The sequence below is a fragment of the Falco biarmicus genome, chromosome 1 (genome assembly GCF_023638135.1).
Source record: "Falco biarmicus isolate bFalBia1 chromosome 1, bFalBia1.pri, whole genome shotgun sequence".
NCBI classification, from domain to species: domain Eukaryota; kingdom Metazoa; phylum Chordata; class Aves; order Falconiformes; family Falconidae; genus Falco; species Falco biarmicus.
In genome coordinates, this window is record NC_079288.1 from 62,492,797 (window position 1) to 62,513,386 (window position 20,590).

The following is a 20,590-nucleotide window of genomic DNA, read 5'->3' on the forward strand; positions in this document are numbered from 1 at the left end:
ATCAAGGCATATTCCAGAGTGGCTAAAGCAGGGATTTAAATCCCCCTCAAGCTGACGAAGGATTGACTAGGTCTCCCAGTCGCCTAGCAAGTGCTATGCGCATGAAACCCGTAGGGAAGTTAAAAAGAACCTAAGAGGGCTAAGTGTCAAGCAACAACTGTTACTTGAACTGGGTCAGTCCTGGACTGGAAACAAGTCCCAACTATACTTCCCTGAAGGCCTTAGGGGAAAAGAAAACCAATACTTAACGAGGCAACACCTTTGGTCCTTGCATACAGCTGACAGCTTTTGTAATGACATTTTTGGGCTCTGATCCCTGAACTGCTATGATGTTTTGCTTTCAGCACCTAAACATATTAGGAGGCTATTTCTGAGACACAAGGCAGCTTAAGGATCCATGAAGGACATCAGAACATCAGGGTGTTTGGTGCAGAAATCTTTTTTCAAAATAGGACACGGGCTTCTATAAATAGCCCTGGGCACTTGGAAAGCTTTAGCCACTACATATGTTCTCTATACTAAGTCCTCAGCTAAGGTTACAATCAGCGGAAACGAAGGTTTAATGAAGGGTTGAACCAAAGGCCTAGCCCTTGAAACAGTCAATTTAGTGCCACAAAAGATGACATTTATTGAACTCCTATTTCCTTCCAAGCTATCCTATGGTGCTTGAATCCTAATCCATTCCTCAATGCCTGATTGGAGTAAGCATAAAATGAAATGTCTGAATAAAACAGAAATATCAGTCATCAGACTGCTGACACATTTTCTGGCAGCCAGTGCAACCACAATAAAGCAGAGGGTTATGTATAAAGTACACTGGAAATTTGCGGCAGTCAAGCCAGTTGTAAGCAGTCTTCTCTAATAAAACTTCAGCAGGGATACATATGCAGGTTTTTTTCACATCACAGAGGACAGTTTGAGAGCATTATTGCAGAAAGGCAGTCTTTGTTCCCTTTCTCACTGTAAAGCTCCATTTGTAACAGGCAAGCTCACAGACTGTTAGACCATTTTCTAGTAAGAATTTTCCGGTGCTTCCAGTTTCCTACTGAGACGTGATCAAACCAAGAGAAGCTGTCTATAGCATCTATTTCTCCAAGTGACTCTGGGAGGGCTCCAAAAGAGATCTAATACACAATAACCATGGCACAAAAAGATCAGTCACAGGAATTTAGGAGGTTATGTTGCAACATTCAACAGCCTCAACTACAGCACATCGGCATTATCTGTTGTACAGAGGCATTGTACATGCATCACACATATTCTTTACACTGTACTTGCCAGCCAGCTTTGGGGTCAGTTCACAGGTTATTCATGCAGCCCCACATAGAAGCTGTCAGAGTGGGAGAGATTTCTAGAGATGTCTTTCTACCTCTTTCATCAAAGTAAAGCAAGCTAAATTTACCTTTCATTTTTTTTACATTCCTTTTTACCTGTCCCACTCAGAAATTTCCAGGGGTGGTTTATCCTACTCAGCGTCATCAATGCTGTGAACAAGACAACAGCACTCAGAAGCCCAGCTCCAGAGCAGCAATATAGTCTGCCAGCTTTGAGAGTAATACAGGCCAAAATGCTGTCTCTGTGCCTCTGCTGCTTCAGGCAGACACCACAGAGTACTGAATATGAATACCTACAGTAAAGCAGTGAATATTCTTCTAAAAATGAGCAGGGAGGGATTTAGTTGTGATACTGAAGCCACATTCAAGAAACCTTTGCAAAAATAGCTTTACTGGAGCTTCCAGCTGATGCTTGTTTGCAAGCAATAAGGATCTGTGCATTCTCATACAGTTTTGCTGGCCACAATCTCCATCCAAGTGGAACAAATGGTAGCTAATGGCATTAGCATTGTAAAAGGATTATGAGGCAAGGACTTACGCAAACTCTGCAGGATCTCTAGAAAGTCATGCCCCAGCTGCTGTCTCTGTAGCTGCCAGCAATTAGCACCTGCAACTAAGACTTCATTTGCAATGGAGTGGGCCAGAACAGCCACCTCAGCAACAGAGATGGGGCCAAATTTTGCATCTTGTTTTCTCATCAGAAGCCAAAAAGACTGTCCTCAGAACATTCACTGCAGCCTATGGTAATGCTGCACAGGCTTGTGCAAATCTAACTCAGGTGACCCATGCCTGTATCTTGAGATCTAATCCAGATTTACTGAAGTTAATAGCGAAGTGTGAATGCATCTGATGGGTTTAGCTGGCACTGCTAGTCTCATGACAAGCATGCATTCAGGAATAACTGGTCAGTTGAAAGCTGTGCTGTTGGTACATCCTCCTGCCCTTCCACAGCATATGCTCCCAAATCACAGCATAACAAAGCAAGCATTTCCTGCATGCGAATAATCAAATGTCCGTGCCTGTGGTAATCTTGTATAAAGACAGAGCCTTCTGAGATAACCCCTGTCACCGAACAGCAACATTTTCTTGTTTCTTTGGGACCATCCAAGCAAATGAATTCTGTGAAGCTTTGTACCTGGGAATGATCTAGCAAAGCTGAGTCTTCCCTTGTGCCATTTCAGTGCCCAGAGTCCAGAAAAGAACAATGCCTGCAGTGTATACTGTATAGTCTGGTACCAAAAATATACTACAGACCTCCTCTGCTGCTAGTACAAGGTGTAGGAGAGGAACCAGACCCAGAAGCAACTACCAGTCTGGACAAGCCCGGCAGAAGTAATTGCCTGACCAACATACAAAATGGCACATACCCATCTTTCTCAGCAGTGCTGCAAGACAAGAAGGTAATGATCCTATTTCAGGAATGCCAACAGCAGTTATCCATTTGGCATCAGTGACATATCAGACTCTCTAATTTTAAAAGGCAGTACCAATTACACAACCCTTTTGTGTATCATTAACAACCTGGAAGCTATTCATCTACTTAATTGCAATAGCAGCTTTGTGTCTGAGGACAGGATTTCGATCATTAATATTTGAGAAGTACACACTTGTCAATTACTACATTTTGGAGTTAAATGGAAGTGTTGAAAACCGATGGACAACTCTTGAGCTATCTCCTCCTTAGCCTAAGCAAGCTCGTCTTCACCATCTAATCTTAATATTCTCTCTCCTCTCTCTTTCTTTTCCTGGAACACCATCCCTGTAGTAATCTAGCATGAGATTAATATTCAAGTAAACATTCTCAGAAATGTTCTTGCTTAGCAACTGATCCCCCACCCCTCAAAAAAAACCCCAAAACCAAACCAACACCCCACCATTCCAGTACAATGTAGATTTGTATTAATGAAGAATTACAAATTTCCTAGTTAATAGGAAAACAGCAAAGTGATCAATTATGAGCAGGTATTCATAGGATCAATCAGCCATATATAAAACAAATGGAAAAGTTCACAACAGACCAAAAATAAGCAAGCTTTAGCCTGTGAAGTTCATTCAGAAATCTCAAATAGCCAAAAAAGAATAGACCAGGATGTATTTCTGAACTCTCCAAGTAGACAGCTATAACATGGAAAACATATTAGTATTTGGTTTTCTGATGAACAACCAGTTTTCATATGGGATTGAGAAAGTTTTCATATCTAATAAGAGAAAAAAAATGGAGATCTGAAGCTATATTCCAGAAGTCAGCAGCAGAACCAGGACCCAAATCTTGAGGCAATATTAACAAAAGTCCTTCCTTTTCCATTAACTGTCACAAAACCCCAGGAGGTGCTACCGCTATGAATTTTGTCTTCTTTCTTTTAGTGTAATGGCCACCTGACTTCCAAGCTGTTTGAAAGAACTGTTATTTCTGCATTTATTATCCTTTTATTATTGTTCTGCACCACACGGCTACACACATAATTAAGGATTTAAATAATGAATAGATATTAGCATTATGTAAAACATCATAGTTTTCCATTAATGGGAACAGATAGTAACTACCTGTGAATCACAAGCCTTAGAAGTCACACAGACTTACACATTTTTAAATTTGAAACTATATGCCTATTACAAATTACAATCAAAGCAGCTCTTTTGACTACTCTTAGATTGTTCCCACTCAATCTGTTGTGCATCTGCCAACACAACTGTATCCAAGGCCCTTAAGAGAATATGCAATATATTAGTATCTTGAATTAAGACAGCATGGCGTGCTCGAACCATTATTATCTTTACCAAAATTAAATCCTCTGAGTTAACATTATGTATGTCTATTCAAATTACATTTAGCTAAGGTCAGTTATGAAAAACAATTGCCATCACACCACTTACTGCTGTCATCCATCTTTTTTAATAAACTCATTACTGAGTTATAATTGGAGAGGTTTGCTTAGACCAGGACTGGAAAATGTGCTTTTCTTAATTCTTCCTGCACTTCTTGCTCTATCTATTTCCTCTGTAGTCTGGAGCTTAACCCACCGACACTTGAAATAATGAGTTCAACAAACAGGCTGTGATGGTGTGCTCCCCCAGCACCACAGCTGGACCTTTGTTTCTGTGGCAATGGTCAAGTGATAACCATTTATGGTGGTCAAATGGATGCATCTGGTCTTGACGGATGCATCCAGTTATAATGGCTGTATCCAACTCAAAAATAATTTGGGATAGACAGATAACAATACAATAGCCAAGGGCTAATTTGAACAATGCGCCCACCTAACCACAGTGCTGATAAAGTTCCAACTCAAGCCAAGTTTGAAAGAAACTAACTTCTGTAGTCAGTATGCAAATATGACTATAAGTCAATTACCTTACTCCATAAATGGTGGACAGCCCCAGGGCCCATTGAGCTCTCCTGCATGGCAGCGGGCTGCATGACAGGATCTCCTCTTGGGTAGGGATGCCTGTCAAGGTTCCTCCTCCGGGTTGAGAGATTCCTTGCCACAACAGATCAGTGGTAAGTGATTGATAGCATGCTAAACTTTGAAAATCTTAACTAAGCTGTAAAAAGGATTAATTGTGCACATATAATCCTTTAGACATAAACCATTGACCAAGCCTGGGACTAAATCTGAACCTAGCCACACTTAATCTGCCCTCTGAGGACGGGTTTAGAATGCAAGGGCATCCTTTCTGAACCTCATGACTTCACAGGAGAGTCCCCCTGACAGTTTTTCTGACTCTGTCCTCTATGCAGTAAATAATCAAATGTACTTTGCCATCAAATCTTGTTAAACCACTGTCACATTTACTATCAAACTTTGCTAAATTGCTGTTTCATACCAATAAACACTCTCCTGCATATTCTGTAACTCTCCTGCATATTCTGCAAATTTTTGTTTTCCAAACACACAGGCTAGTAAGCCATTCCTTGTTCAGAATCCTGTACAATCTCTGATTTCTGTCTTCCTCTGTAACTTTCCTAGCTCTCAAAAAATAATATTTGAGTCAATGGGACAAAAATGCATGCACCTCAAGGTATAGCACAACGTTATCTGTGTTGCTCTTTACTTCTTTCCTCATAGGGCCCAAGTGCTTCTGTCCTCCCACCACTTCACAGCTCTAAGTTGATGTTTTTATACAACTACCTTTCATAGCTGCAAGACTGCTGCTTGGCGGTAACGGTTCACTCAGAGGCTGTTATTGTATATACAGCACTGGATTTGCCTAGTGTGTCATTTTGCTCTTGTCTACACTGAATTTCACGTGCTATTTTAATGCCCATTCACTCAGTTTTATAAGGTCATTCTGGAGACCTTCAGCCAAGTCTTTGTCCTTGCAAATCTAATAATTTCATACATCAGCCTGCCTTATCACTTTAGTGCTCACTGCCTTTTCCAAGTTGTTTATGAACATAATGAGCATCACAGGACGTAGCAGAAAGGCCAAAGATTGCTAACTTTTCTCCAAAATAACTGAGCATTTACTCATTTACCTGACCTACACATACATGTGTACAGAGTGCATGCTAAGGATTAATCTCAAATTGACAGGGATGTGAGTGATTCATGTGGCAAAGCCACAGCACCAATATTTTGGGTAAGGTGAGTTTCAATTACAGTGTCTTGAAATGTTTGTAGTTTATATTCACAGATTCACTCAAAGAACAGTAGCCTGCTTGGTCAGCGATATTTGGTGAAACTTCTTCATTGGTGTCTGCATATTTCTCAGAGTGGTCTTTAAGCACTTATGTACAATGATCCACTTCTGCCAGTTTCCCAAGTAGAAATAACAGCATGTGCATTGGCAGTGGACCCAGCCTATCCTAACTATATAACAACTATTCTTCATATAGGTATTTCAGATTCATGTTCAGTAATCTCAAATGGGGCTGGAAAATTGGAGGATCAGGTTTTCTACACATGCACTGTAAAGTTGATCTGCATAGGCACAATTGGCCACTTCTGTGCAACTTCAAACAGACAGCAGCCGATTTAAACCAACTGCCTGGCTTGGACTGCTCAGCACCCAGAAGCACTAAGAAAATACCCCAAGATTTTTCCCACCCAACTTAAGATTTCTGGAGGAGACAGAAAAGATGTTTGCAGAAACCTAGGCATACTGTAGCACTACACTGAAACAGTGACCCTCCAAATTACTGTATGTTAGTAAGACCTGTGAGGTCTTGTCTTTTCTGAAGCAGAGCAAGATTTTGTAAAGAAACCCACAAGAACTGATAAACCAGCACTGAATGTTGTCTGTATCATATGCTTATACAGAAATTCCTTGCCCAGTAACCTAATGCTGCTACTGGTAGTATTACAAGTTGGCTTTGCACCTCTACTAGATGGACTTGACTACATGACATCAGGAAAAGAAATAACACCCAGAGAAATTATCAGGTTGAGCTAATGAAAGGCAGACATTAGACATTGGCTCTCAATTCAGACTGCTGCTTTTCCTGGCAGAACTCCCATACATGATGCACAACAAAACACCAAAGGGAAGTTACGCGATCATGCTCCAAATGTTACACAGGGTTGACTGCCAATAATATGCTAATTCTAATTAGGAATATCAAAACAAACATTTTCAAAACAACATTTCAAAGCATCAAAACCCCTGCTGCTAGTTAGGAGCTATAGAGTTAAACTCAAGCCTTTCCAACTCACAGTTCAGTTTGCCCTGCTTAGGTGTAATTGCCACATTAGTGACTTTCAGCACACAAGAAAAGCAGAGAAGTTGTGATCAATAACTTCAGATGTTTTAAAAAACACCACAAGAATCTACTGGCTGTTTCAAAACACAGGTAAACCACTTGAATTATTAAAACAGTAAAGGCATGATTGAAGGACAATCTATAGTATCATTGGTCATGTTTTCCAGATTCCACCCCAAGAGGCTTATCCCTTTTTTCCCTCCCTTTTGTAACCCTTCTGGCTTTTGTCCTTAAGGACAGTGAGCAACATGTTTAACATTTCCCTTCCCCAGCAAATACATACACATTATTGATAGAAGAACATATCTGCTCTGTATTGATCACTTCCAGGAAGAACATCCAAAACAGTTTCTACTGGTTCAGAAAAACAAGTGCTTTCCAGGGATGGGGCACTCGGCCCATTTTATTTCAGAAATAGACTTTCCTTGCCTGATTCTTCACTGAAAAGGAATTCTGCTAAGATGATGACTGCAAACGTACCTGTTTGCAAACTTATCAAGTGAGAAAAAATATGCCTTTGAATTCAACAAGATGGAAATAACTGAAATGTCACTGAATTCCTGCCAGAATACAGCTCCACAGTGGTCTTGCTTTGCCAGAGCAGCAAGATCAGTAAATGGCCAATCCTTTCAAAACAGTCCTCTCAGAATCTGCCATTGCACTTGGCACTGCTGTGAAAGGAAAGAAGAGAACCAGCCCCCTCAGAAGCAAATCTGAAGGCCACTTCAGCTCCAGAGAAAAGCTCATTACCAAGATGGTCAAACACACACAGGCAGCATGGAAAGATGCACTTCTCCTGCAAAGGCAACTGAAGGGATCTGCCCTAAAGGTCTCCCGAGGGGAGAGCTCTCATGAACACCAGTAATACTCACAGCTGTATCACCTCACTCAGAGGGTTCTGGTACTTCTACTTCTGGACCTGGAAGGAACCCAGGACAACAGAAATGGAAAAAGGGACGTTAGGAAAGCTGTCTTCAATATAATGAGATGCATTACTTGTGACAAACAAACTTGCAGCCTTTTCACACATACCAGCAAGACCTCAAAAACTACAGCACACAACAGAAAGAGAGCTAAAGAGGTCGAAACTATCCACTGATGTTAAGATCTCTAAAGTAACAGGGGAGCTGTTAAATAAAAATGCTCGAGCGATCTTGACAAGCAGATTCAGATACCACTATACAGAAGAAAGAAAGAAAGTTTGGACTGGCATTCAGCTTAGACATTAACAATGTTGAATAGAACTAGTAATTTTCTGTATGAATTTTTATTATTCCCTCCGAGTCTCGGAAAGAATAAATATGAGGTTTCATTTCACGTTAATGATTTTCAGAACGAGGCTCTGAAGATAAAGTCAGAAAATAAAAAAACCTGTTTAGATATCTCTTTTAGCTTGCTCTATCATACTTCCTCTAATCCCCAGTCCTGGATGAATAGCTCTGAGAGTTAAATCACCAGCTTGGAGAAAGAAACAGTCTGCCCCACGTGTAATCTGTTAGGTAGGAAATGGACAGGCAACAAAGCACAAGGAAACAAACTTGTCAGCGACTTTTGGTGGATTGAGCACACCAAGGGGAATACTTACACTCTTTATTTTAAAGTGCTTAGTTAAGAACCTGGGATAAGTACAGTGGGAAAGATAATGGTATTTAAGTATTTCAGAGCAATAAAATTAGGATATAACTAGACCAGAATTTTCTTTCCACTGCCCAGGCACTGCGAAACTACTAAAATAAGCCTATGTCCAGATTGTAACAGAAATGCTGTCTTCCTGGTTTTATATATATGTGTCACAACTATTGATGAGTTCTAAACCTAGGTTAGAAAATTCTTATTGATGGATGAATGCTTATCACACACATCTCTAGACAGCATACAATCAGGCAAGTATTTGACCCCAGTCCTCTCTGCTGAATATGTACAAGTGGTAGGTGAAGAATTCATAGCAAAGAATTTAAATCTCTTAACCACTGTGAGAAGAACCTAAGCTGCTGGCAGCAGACAGCACCAGTCAATGCCAAACAACCTCAGAGTTAGGCCAGCTCAAACTCAGGGCCTTTGAAGCCAAACAAGTGGATTCAAAGTCAAGCATTACTTAATTTCACAAAGCATTACTCAGGTTATCATTCTTCTAATGCTACCAAGTCCAAAAGCCGAGTCATTCCTCAGAGCCCAGGAATCCCTGGGACATTTTCAGGCCCTGACAGATCACAGACAGTGGAGAATATGGCAGACTAGGGAGGAGGTGAAAATGAGAACATCCTTCTATTCCCAGTTCTGCTCCCTCCCTTCCCCTGCCATTCCCTCTCACGAGGAGAGGAAAACAGTGAGCGTGGCACATGTAACGCTCAAGAAAAGGTCAATGTGCTAATGGAAGCTATTTCCGCAAGCCAGCCCCACAGAATTTGATCTGAAGATGCAATATATTTATGGAGGGTTGTTTGTTTTTTTTTTAACTGAGTTGACAGAAACAAATGAACAGGTCATGTATTCAATCTCTGAGACAACATAGGATTGCTTCATTTACTAAAAAGGTCAGAAACAGTGACCTGGTTAAGGGCTAGGTATCTTTTTAAAGGTGAAACACTGATGAAAGCAAAACATCATTTATTTTTAATTAGCTACCAGAAAAGTATGTGATTCTTCTCTAAGCACAGCACAAGCACAGTATTCTTCTGTACCTGCTTAGCTCTAGCAAAAAGATATTGCTGCCTTTGAGTAGGAAGCTAGTGATCTGGAAATTGTTCCACGAGAATCAGGCTGAGCAGCACTGCAGAGCCACTGCTGATGGAGGAGCCCATCATCATCTTCCCAAAGGTCTGAATTCCCCAGGGTGAGCCAGGCATAAGAACTGCAACAGAAGACATACCAGCTCTGATCCATGGCCATCCCTCTGACCATGTGAGATGGGGCCAAGTAGGTAAGACACCTTTTCCCACCAGGGGGACGGGGCTGTCAGGCTCCTGCATCCCACCTGGATGGATGCTTTACCTCTAAACACAAAACCAGGTTCCATAAACCAGCAATTTAAAATTTTGCAAGGTGGATCGACTGACAAAAAATACCAAAAGTCTTGTACTTGAAATAGTTAGCTGCCCAACCCTTCAGGGTACACCCCAAGCTCAGTCTCCTGTTATACCCAATTCAGAGTTTGGATCTCCCTAATCCCAGACCATCCCATCATAATCTGCAGCTGGCTGAAGTTTGACACTTAAATTTTAGAAACGTATATCCCTCAAAAACGTCAACAAAGCAGACAAACTAATGAAAAAAATATCTTGGGCAAATCAGTATTTTCTATGTCACTAAAAACAGCCCAGACTGATTAAACTGTAAAATGATTTTCAACTGCTGCTTACACCTCCTTTGGAGAAAGATCTCTTTTAGAGTTCCTCTTATGTGGCACCAGATTGTTACTCAGACCTTGAAACTGCGGCATGGCTGCAAAACACATGTATTTAATCTGGATGCATAGACATAGGCATAAGCATATGCACAAAGCTCTGCCTGAAACTCAAACTCAACCAGATGATTATCAAAATTACTTTTTCTAAGTTTATGCATTAAACATGGAAAGAGTATAATTTAATCCATTATAGTGAATTTTAGCCACAGTGCTGATAAAAATTACAATGTCTTTTTAAAAGGGGCCATTTGCTCTTTGTTCTTAGCATTCTCACAAAGAAAACCTTACATACAGATACTGATCCACATCCCACCTAAAAGCAGCTGTGGCTTGCTACTCTATTTTATTACAAAAAAGTATTTTGCTTCAGCCTAGCATTCTTAAGACAGATTAACTTTTTAAGAAGTACAATATCTTGAGATGTCACAGAACCTTCCTATCCATGAGCATGAAGCAGGGATTTTAACATGACACATGAGGGAACATCGATAGCTACTACTTCTGTGACAATTTGCTTGCATTCATACAAGATTATTTCCCTGATCTTGTCAGACCACACAAATATATGAAATAAGCAGAGACAACGGCTCACAAAAATTGCAGTCACAAACCTGTGACTAATAATGTCCTTGACACATCTTTGCCATTGCCTGCATTTCATTTTAAACATTTTTCCCCTAAACAAACCTTATTTCCTCTTCTCTCTCACCTTTTTTTAAATTAAAGCTTCTCTTTAAGATTATGTTCAGATGACCTGAGAAGTATTCCCCTATGACATTTTACTGTTGAGCAATGAACTACTCTTGGTGGTTTCCCAGATCTCTTGCCAATGTATGACAAAATCATTATCCAAAAAAGGAGTCACGATGGCTGCAGGATTTTCTTCATTTTTACAACACTCACTAGCTTACATGCTTACTATGCCAAGAGTTTAATTTATTGCTCATTATTAAATAACAGTATTTACTCTTTACAGAAGAATAACATGCAGGGGAAATATACAGAAGTTATTGGGTAAACAGACATTCTAAACTGTCTAAGGGATAAGACTCCAACCCAACCCACGATATAAAATAGTACCTACAAATAAAAATGCTCTAATAGCTGAAACAAAAAGCATCTACCTTCAGATGGTGTTAAGGGCCCAGCTACTGACTGAGAACAGCATGGACTTTCAAGTCAAAGTATCTAGAAGCATATGCCAAATGTACACTTAACTGGTGAACCTACAGCTGTAGAGACAGGTTCTGCTTACCATTACCTCTTTCTAGCATCCTTCATACAGAACAGGTGAGAAGGAAAACCCAGGCAGGAAGCCAATATATAGGAAGGAAATAAAGGGGAGGAAAGGGGAAAAAAAGCGCAACTCCCATGATTTTCTTAGACCTTAATTGTCATGCTTTTCCACTCCTCCTGTTATGGATACCTCACTGAGGTTCTGATCCCATAACAAAGGAGAGAGATTCTTCTCTTTAGGTTCTTTCATTCCCCCTTCATTTCTTCTCTTTCTTACCACTTTCCTCTTCCTTTTGTACATTAAGAACATGGCCTATCCGATGAGGCAGAATCTTTTGCAGCAGTTCTATAAACCAGTAGCTAACAGTACAGTAAAAAGCAAAGCTTTAAACATCCCAGAACAAGCTAGTACAAGCCAGTCAGGTATTTGGATGGTGGACAATGAATTCTGTCCACTTCTACAGTACCGAAGTTACTGGTTACAGCCAACACCAGCTGCAGAAACTCAGTTTGCGTATCGTGTTGCTGTTATCTTAGCTCTTTAAGAGGCATTTATTTCTTATTTCTTTCAAGGAAATACGATCACGCTTGAGAACAGTTTTAACCCATCTCACCTATTTTGTGCTCTTTCTCAATCTTTTTTTGAAAAAGGCTTCAAAAGCATTCTTCCCCTCAATCACCCCTAAGAAAAAATGTAAAGCAAACAAGCCATATTGGTTAAGTTTACATTATTTAACCCTTTACATTTCAAATGCTGCAATCTTTTTTTAGCTTTTCCTATTACATTTATAAATGAAAGGTAGCAACTCTTTCCAACAGGCACTGTTGCCCATGCACCAAAGGAGTTCAGATATCTGTATGGCACTTGTAACTCTTACCCCTTTATTCCATTGAAATTAATTCACCAGTACTGTGTTCACAAACAGCTTACACAGGCTAGACACACACAGACAAGGCTCATGGGGAAAAAGCTTCTTCCCCAAAAAATCACTATAACATTTTCTCACATACATTTCATAGTATCAGTCAATGGCTTAGTATGTTTGCAGGCATGGTCTGGGGCAACTAATCCCATTGGCCTGTAGTGTGAGATCCAAGAGAATATCAAAGTCTTCAGAACAGTTTAAACCACATCAGAAAGCCTGTCAGGAAAAGGATGGGACACTACAAACACCATGAACCTGTCTTTATCAACGGCAAACCTGGCTGGCATTGCTGTGCCCATGGATATTGATGGAAAGCAAGGGAAGAGGAAGGTGGCACGGACTGTAAGGAAAAGACCTGTCATGAGGTGCTGAGGCTGAAGAGCCTGTCAGGATATTTTCCCGTTTGGAAAAGCAGGAGGCAAGTCTGCCCAAGTGAGATCACCAGCAGTTTTCCAGCACCAGCTCCAGCAGGGTCTGTCACAGAACCTTCTGGAACTGCAAAACACAACTGCTAGTTCAAGATACTCCATCTTTTATCTAGACTTTCCCCCATTCCCATGTTGTTTGATACAGAGTAGGAGGTACACAGTTCCTGAGGCCTTTATAGCAAAGAGTTTTTCCTATACTTTCTTTCCAGTGAATGACACTGCCTCTTTGCAGCCCAAAGAGATAGAGCTTGGTATCTTTTACAGGTAGCACAGCATTTGACAGAGCCTTAGTTTTACTTTCAAAGTACATGAAGACATCCAGTCACTGCCAGTTTTATGCAGTAAGTTTAGAATCTATTCTAATAAGAGATATATAGTGTTCATGCTGTACTAACGTGCTGCAGTGATGTAGAGCTGTCCAACTCAAAGCAACTCTTGTTCTACTTCAAAGCTCTCAAAGGAAGCTGAAGTATACCCATTAAGTGTACAGCAGCCTGTTAAGCATGGGCAATCTTTGCTGAAGTAGCTCTCTACCTGCATTTTAGTAAGATATAAATGTCAGTCAAGAAGGAAGAAGGGGATTGCTAGGGCTTTTTTAAAGCTCATAAAGGAGAAGATGCTAAATAACAGCAGCTCAGAAAGTTCCAATTTATTAGTGAAAACTTCTGACAATGGTGGTAATTAGCAGGCCCTCGTGAGAACTGGTCAATGGACTCTACAGCAGCAGCCCTCAGACTGAGTTAGTTACTCCCTCCCCCAAATCCTTCCCATGCCAGCCTAAGAGCTATCATAGGGTCTGGTCACATTCAGAAGCCACGAGTGAGCCTCACATATCAAAAAATGTAATTTTATGTAATGTTTATATTTACTTTTATGAGAATCACAAGACTTCGCGTAGGGAAAGACTTCATACATATGGCTTTATAAGTGGAAGAGAGCAGGTAACACCTTCCTAAGAATTCAGTCACGTCTTGGATGTGTGTATATCAGGACAACCAGGGCAGCAGGCCACCCTTCCAGGGAAAAAGAAACATAGGAATAGACATGGGATGGAGAATTCAAAAGTATGCTGAGAAAGGATCAGTAATCTGAAGCAGAAGATGAGAAATTCAACAAACCCCTACTTGAGTCCCTCAAGCATATTGTCCTCTCTTCAGCAAAGATGCTTTGCTAGAGCAGAAGACAGAACATGCAGTAGGAGGAAGCTTCCTGCCCAGAGTAGTCTGGCATTGACTCCCAGTTTGCCCAGTGGATAGAGGGAGAGCCAGAGATTTACCACAAGTACCTTTCAAAGGTGATCTTGCAGTATGTGAAGTAAGTATATTCTTTCTTTTTCTTTTCTTCAGTTTTGTCACTATAAACTTCATTTACATTGACTCCACCTATTCCGCATTTCATTATTATACTCCCATTTCTTTTAGACTTTAACTTGACCTGAGCTAAAATTGATATAAAGGTAATAACCACCTTCTGTGTGTAGTGACCCTTCAGGGTAGATATTCAAAGAACATCTTGTGAGTCATATTAGCCAGGAAAGTTCTCTGACAGAGAGTGGGGTATCAGGTAGCAAACCTGAAAACTGAGAGGCCCGGGGAAACACGTAATACATTAAAATCATTAACATGTTTTTAATCAAAAGGGCAAATCCCATACTTTCACTGTAAAAGCCAATAAACAAAGCAACACATCTCACCCCTCACCCCCCTAAAAAACCCAAGAAACAAACTCAGGTCCTACAAACTCCAGACAGATTACTTGTATTTAAAAGGAAGGGAAAGGAATCCTCAATTTTGACAAGCATTAGCTGTGAAGGTAAACTCTTCACTTTTAACTCACCCTGCTAATCCATGAGAAGATTAAAAACTGCTGTGGCATGACTAAGATTTTAATTGAAGTCTATTAGCTTGAATTAAGAACATCCTTTTTCCTCCACAGCACTGCCCACCTCCTCCCCACATGTGGTAGCAATGGAAAGAAGCCATTCTACTGTGAGAGCAGGTGTAAATGGTCTTCTCAAAATGCCGATCAGCAGCCTGCCAGGGATGCTAATCCCAACAATTTCAGTGACAAGAAAGCAAGCCCAAGGCTAGCCACTTCTGAAAATCTTGCCTGGTCCAAATACATACAAAATTATTCACTGCACTTAAGATAAATCAGCACCTTTCATATTGCCCCCGCCTCCTAGGAATGGCCCCTACTACTCAGAATATTAGTACAACCTGGGAACCATTTATTCTCAGTTCACATAATCCATAGAGTACAGCTTGAGCTACAACAATTAAACCAGAATTGACACGTTAAACTATTTTTTTCATTGTGAAATGTCAATTGTGTGATGTCAAAATGTTTAGAAATGTGTTTGAGCACAAGATGAACAGAAAAGAATTTTGAGGAATTTGAAAGTAGCAACTTATGTTTTCAACAGCTTTTCATTTCAAACAACCTTTTATTTTTTAATAGCTTTAAAATTATTTAGTTATATGTTTATGTTTTCCTAAGACAAAATGCAATTTGCCTTGAAAACAATACCCCCCATTTTATTCAAATCAAAACATTTTTGATGGGTACAGATATGACAATGGGTTTTTTTCCCCCAGCTTCCGTAGGAAGAGAGTGTGTCAAGTACGCCAAGGACACATGAGTTTTCTTTAATTAAACAGCAGCTATGTAAAATGTATTCGCAAGATTTTTATTTGCAACAGATGATGAAGTATTAATCAGACTTCAAAAGGACAATGCAGAGCTGAGCCCCAGATCAAAACATATCCTGAAAAATTTAGCGCTCTCCTTCAGCAAACTACTGATTTTAGATCACTTTGGACCATGTGGCCTCCTGGTGATTGTCACTGGATTCACAGTAAATGAACCCATCATACATTCTGTTCAATTTCAAGTTCTATTTTCTACCTGTAGGCTCTCTCCCAGTGACTGCTGGCTCTAAACACTGCAGTGCTTGAGTTTAATGGCACTACAGCTTAACAAAACTCTTCATGGTCATTAAGAGAAAATGATCAAATTAATTCAGGAACTCAAGAGCATTCAGTTGAACTGATATTAAACTTCAAAAACACATGAACCGAAGTCCATTTAGGAAAAAGGAAGGTAAAAATGGATAATAAAAAATAAGCACAATTCAGTTTTAATCTAACTAAAGCCTCTTCAGAAGAAAACAGCCTAATGAAGCACTTAATGATTACTTAAAATTATTTTATCAACTGATGACTTCAGAGAGAATTTAAATGATAATTTCCCATCAAAAGGCCTTATACAAAGTCACACCACTACCCATTAAGTCTAAGAGTTTGGGCTGAAGAACTCTACATGGCCACATCATAAAAGACATGCATATTTTCTAGGCAGAGATGGTATTCTCCATTTTAGGTATTTATGCACATGCAATTCACAAACAGGATTAATTTCACAGGATCATAAAATCATCAGACCCAAGACATCAAGCCCAGCTCTTCAAAAGCACCTGCATAATACTTAACAAGGCACAGTAGAAAACAGTCCAGACTCCTTCTCTTTCCTGTCCAAATCTCACAAGCCAGAAAATTTTTCTCAACATGATATATAAAAATTCATTCCCTCACTATGACGCACACCAAGACCTAAAAAATTAGAATATGACATAGAATGTAGGAGGATCAGGAATCCCTAAAATCTTTGTAATACCACAGACTGTGCTAAAGGGAAATACTAAAGTAATTCTAGAAATGAACCAGGCCTCATATCACAGAGGAATCTTGTAACTGCTTTAAATTTGAACTTGTAGCACTTTAAGGCTTTCTGAGTGTGCGGAAGAGCACTAGGGTGTCCACCCTCCCTTTTCCAGGTGGTGCCAATATGCAATTCTTCCCAGGAATCTGTAGGAGAGGAAAAAAACAGTACAGAGCTTTAATGATACTTCATATAGGAGGCTGCAGCATGCTTAAAATGATCAGTCCATTTGTGCAAATAAATACATCCTTTCATTCTGGCCTGAGGCCTGGGTAGCAATATCCTCTTTACTACGTCCCCCTATACACATTTTGTTCTGTCCTGTTCCTCTAGCAATTTAAAACGGTAAAATGAAGAGAGGTCAAAGGTCTACACATACCTACTTTGTCCACCAGGCTAGCAAACATAATACCTGTTTCCACAGTAACGGCACAAACAGGTGAAATCTGACCTTCATTGCAGCTTATCTTCAATTCCCTACGCCAAATACCTTGTTACTCACTTACAGCTAGATCTGCTGCAGGTGGTTTTCAACAGGAGCAAAGGTTAAAGTCATCTGAGGTCCACAGCAAGGAGCACTGCTGTACCAGACCCGATGAGATTGCAAGTCTCATACAGCTGCTCCAGATTTCTCCCTGCCAGCCTAGTGGAAGGACAGCTTGTTCGTCAGGCCCAGCCCTCACCTGTTTTTTGCACTGTGACCTGTCCTCTTTCATGTTCCTCCTAAAAGTCCCGCCAGTCATCAAGCACAAAGGCTCTCCTTCCTCCTCCTTCTGACTCTTGTGATGTTACAAAGAGTGTAAGTATTCCTCTTAATAACCACAGGGCTTGGAGTTTTGCTGCACGTGGCAAGTTCCGCTCTGCTTAGGCAAGTATCCAAGAACCTCAACTCTAGCTATCATAAAGTTGGCCCTCAGTTAATGTGTTTGCATTAGAATTATGCTATATTACTTCATAGAGTGAGAAATGTTGCTCAGCAGTTCACCTTTTCATCTAAGCTAGTCATGTACTAAAGTGGCAATTCTTATACCTGATTTTCAGCAAGATAATTCCTTTATGGATGTTTTCATGGCAAACAGATTTCCCTCGTGTTTTGGTGTAGTTACAGTCAGCACTGCTAATTTATTTTTTCTTCTACAAGGCAATAAACTGTTGCACATTTTCCCTGCAAGGAAGAGATATTACTGATTTATGTTGCATAACAGAGGAATATGATACCAACCATTGATACAGATGAGCAAAGACCACTGCAGAATCTTGATGGAATCAACACAACAAACTGCAAAATATCACTAGTTTAGCAGCTGACAATACCAACCTCCACCTTAACATTTATCTTCACTATCTTCAGAGCAATTTACTCGTGTTATATAACTACTTAAGCTGTATCTTTAGAGAAATCATGATGCTTAATGTTTCGTGATTGCCAGCTGTCTGGAAATAAGGTTGAAAATACCCAGGTTGCAGCAGCTATTCATAGCACAGTTCCATGAAAAGTAGGATTTGTCATGGTCGCAGCATACGGATGTGAAGAAGGACATGAATAGCACTGGCACAGAGGAAATCCTCTCTCCAGCGTCAACACAGAAAAGCAAGGCTTCCCAGGGTCTTGAAAGACAACAGGAGAAGGGTCCTCTGGAAGTTCATCTTTATTTCAGACAAACCAGACTGCACAGAGGAGAAGCACTCTTCACTGACTGTCTAGAAAAGCGTGGAGAAGGCTCTATTTAAAGCTCAGACATCTTTGGTATCTCACAAAATAGTACATTTCCTCACCCCCTCCATTAACACACCATGTTTAGTTTAGGTACTGAGCAGGTGAGATAATAGGAGCAGCTGAGGAGGAGGAGGTACTGATTTAAACCACACTTGCTGCTAAGGCAGGGTCCCTTCCCAACAGTAGTCAGGTCATTTAATCTCTCTGTGGAGTTGCTGTTCTAGAACATGGGAAAGACATGGGACTAGTCCATATATTCTGGGAGAGAGTCACTCGAAACATTTGTAATATGGTGACACAGGGTTAATTCTCTGCATTCACAGCTTCATAACAGGCCCGCTAGGAAGCGGCCAAGAAGGAAATACAACAGCTCCAGATAAAGTGTCTCCCAACCCAGCAAACAAGCCTGCAGTCAGACAGTTGAAGAGACTGCCTTTCAGTTTCCCCTCAGAGTCACACCGCTCTCAGATCAAGCTTAGGAAAGAACAGACCAAATGGACCTGGCTTACGGGGACAGGGAGCTCTCCTGCAGAAGCAGGGAGACTGAAGCAGGTCAGCAGATTCTTGCTTAGAACTAAGACACCACCAGGGTTTTTCCAAGTCTCCAGGACATAGCAAGCCTCAGAACAGATGAAGGTGCCTGCATAGGGTGTTTTTTTGCATTTCCTTCTGTCAGGCTTTGCTGTTTCCCTCACTGTGGAAATTTCACAGCACCGGTTCAGCAATGCTGTCTGGTTACAGTCAGCAGCAGCTGCAGCTCTCTTAGGAAAACCTGAATGTTGCCCACTGAGCTGTCATTGCGCGCCCTCCCAACACGCTGTTCTAGGGAAGGCTCCACCACAGGGCTTTACCCTTGGATAGGGGGATAGTACAGGGCTTATCTCCTGTGTGCCTGGACACAGAGAGCAGGCACACAACACAGCAGCAGCTTGCTGTGCCATGGTTTGCAGGTAACAAAACCACATGAGATTGAGAGGATGAGAGTCAGATTTAGTTGTTAGACCACTTACAATGTTTAAAGTATTTCTTTGAAAATAAGTCAGAAAAATGTTTCTTTTTTCAAAGAGAGGGAGAAAGATTACTGTTTTGGAATATAATACAACAAAGATTTTTTTCCAGACATTCCCATTTTCATTATTTTCGATAAGAAAAGAAAGTAACAACAGCAAGAAAAGCAAGAGCAGAGACAATCCAAAACATCAATCTACCAACACTTACAGCTTTGTTGAACTATTTTGTTAAAAAGAAATCCAACAGAAGAGTCCAGTGTCTCACAAATTTAACTTCTCAGAGAAATGTTTTTTCAAATACAGTGCCTCACCACTAAACCAAGATGTGTTCTGCAGAAGAAAGAAAAATTGAAATTACTTATCTGCTTGAACAGAAGTTGTATAGTTGTAGTGTAGAATGCGGTGTCTGAAAACAGTAAGCAAGCAGAGCCTGAAGTCTGAATTGATCTAGAAAACTCATGGCAAACTCCTGAAAGGTGCTTACACCTCCTTAGACCTTCCATTTGAGAGCAAGTCAGCTAGGCTCCATCTGTGCAATTCACCCAAGAGTTCTGACACTTCATCTGCTTTTTGTCCATGTAATGCCAGAGTCACAGTCTCCCACGCACACCCCCTGGTGCTTCAGTAAAATTAGAAAAATTACCATAAAAATTGTGCACTTCTTAGGAATTAAAGTCACCAACACCAGCAAGTCATAAAGCAAGCAGGCAAATGGCAGAATAAGGCCTTTATTTCCTCTATGGTTTTATAACACAAATTATTCAAAAAATGTATTTGTAAAGGTATCTTACAAAGACTCTGTGTTCCCCCTGTACACATTGAGCCAAATAAGTTGCTTGATCTCATTACAATGTATTATTTTCTTGTTCCATATCCCAAGGAGAAGTATACAATCACAGTATCTGTTCCTACGACCCTAAATAATACTACCTTCTCAGCCCACGAGACGTATTAAATAAGATCTGAGAGAGTTTTCTGAAAAAAAAACAACACAGATTTTCAAGGGCTGTAAGCAGAGACATATCTGAAGAGGAGAAAAATAGGACTAATGGTTCCACAGAGAAAAGGCTAGTAAATTCATGCTGGGGAATCCACAAAGGCAATAGCAACAG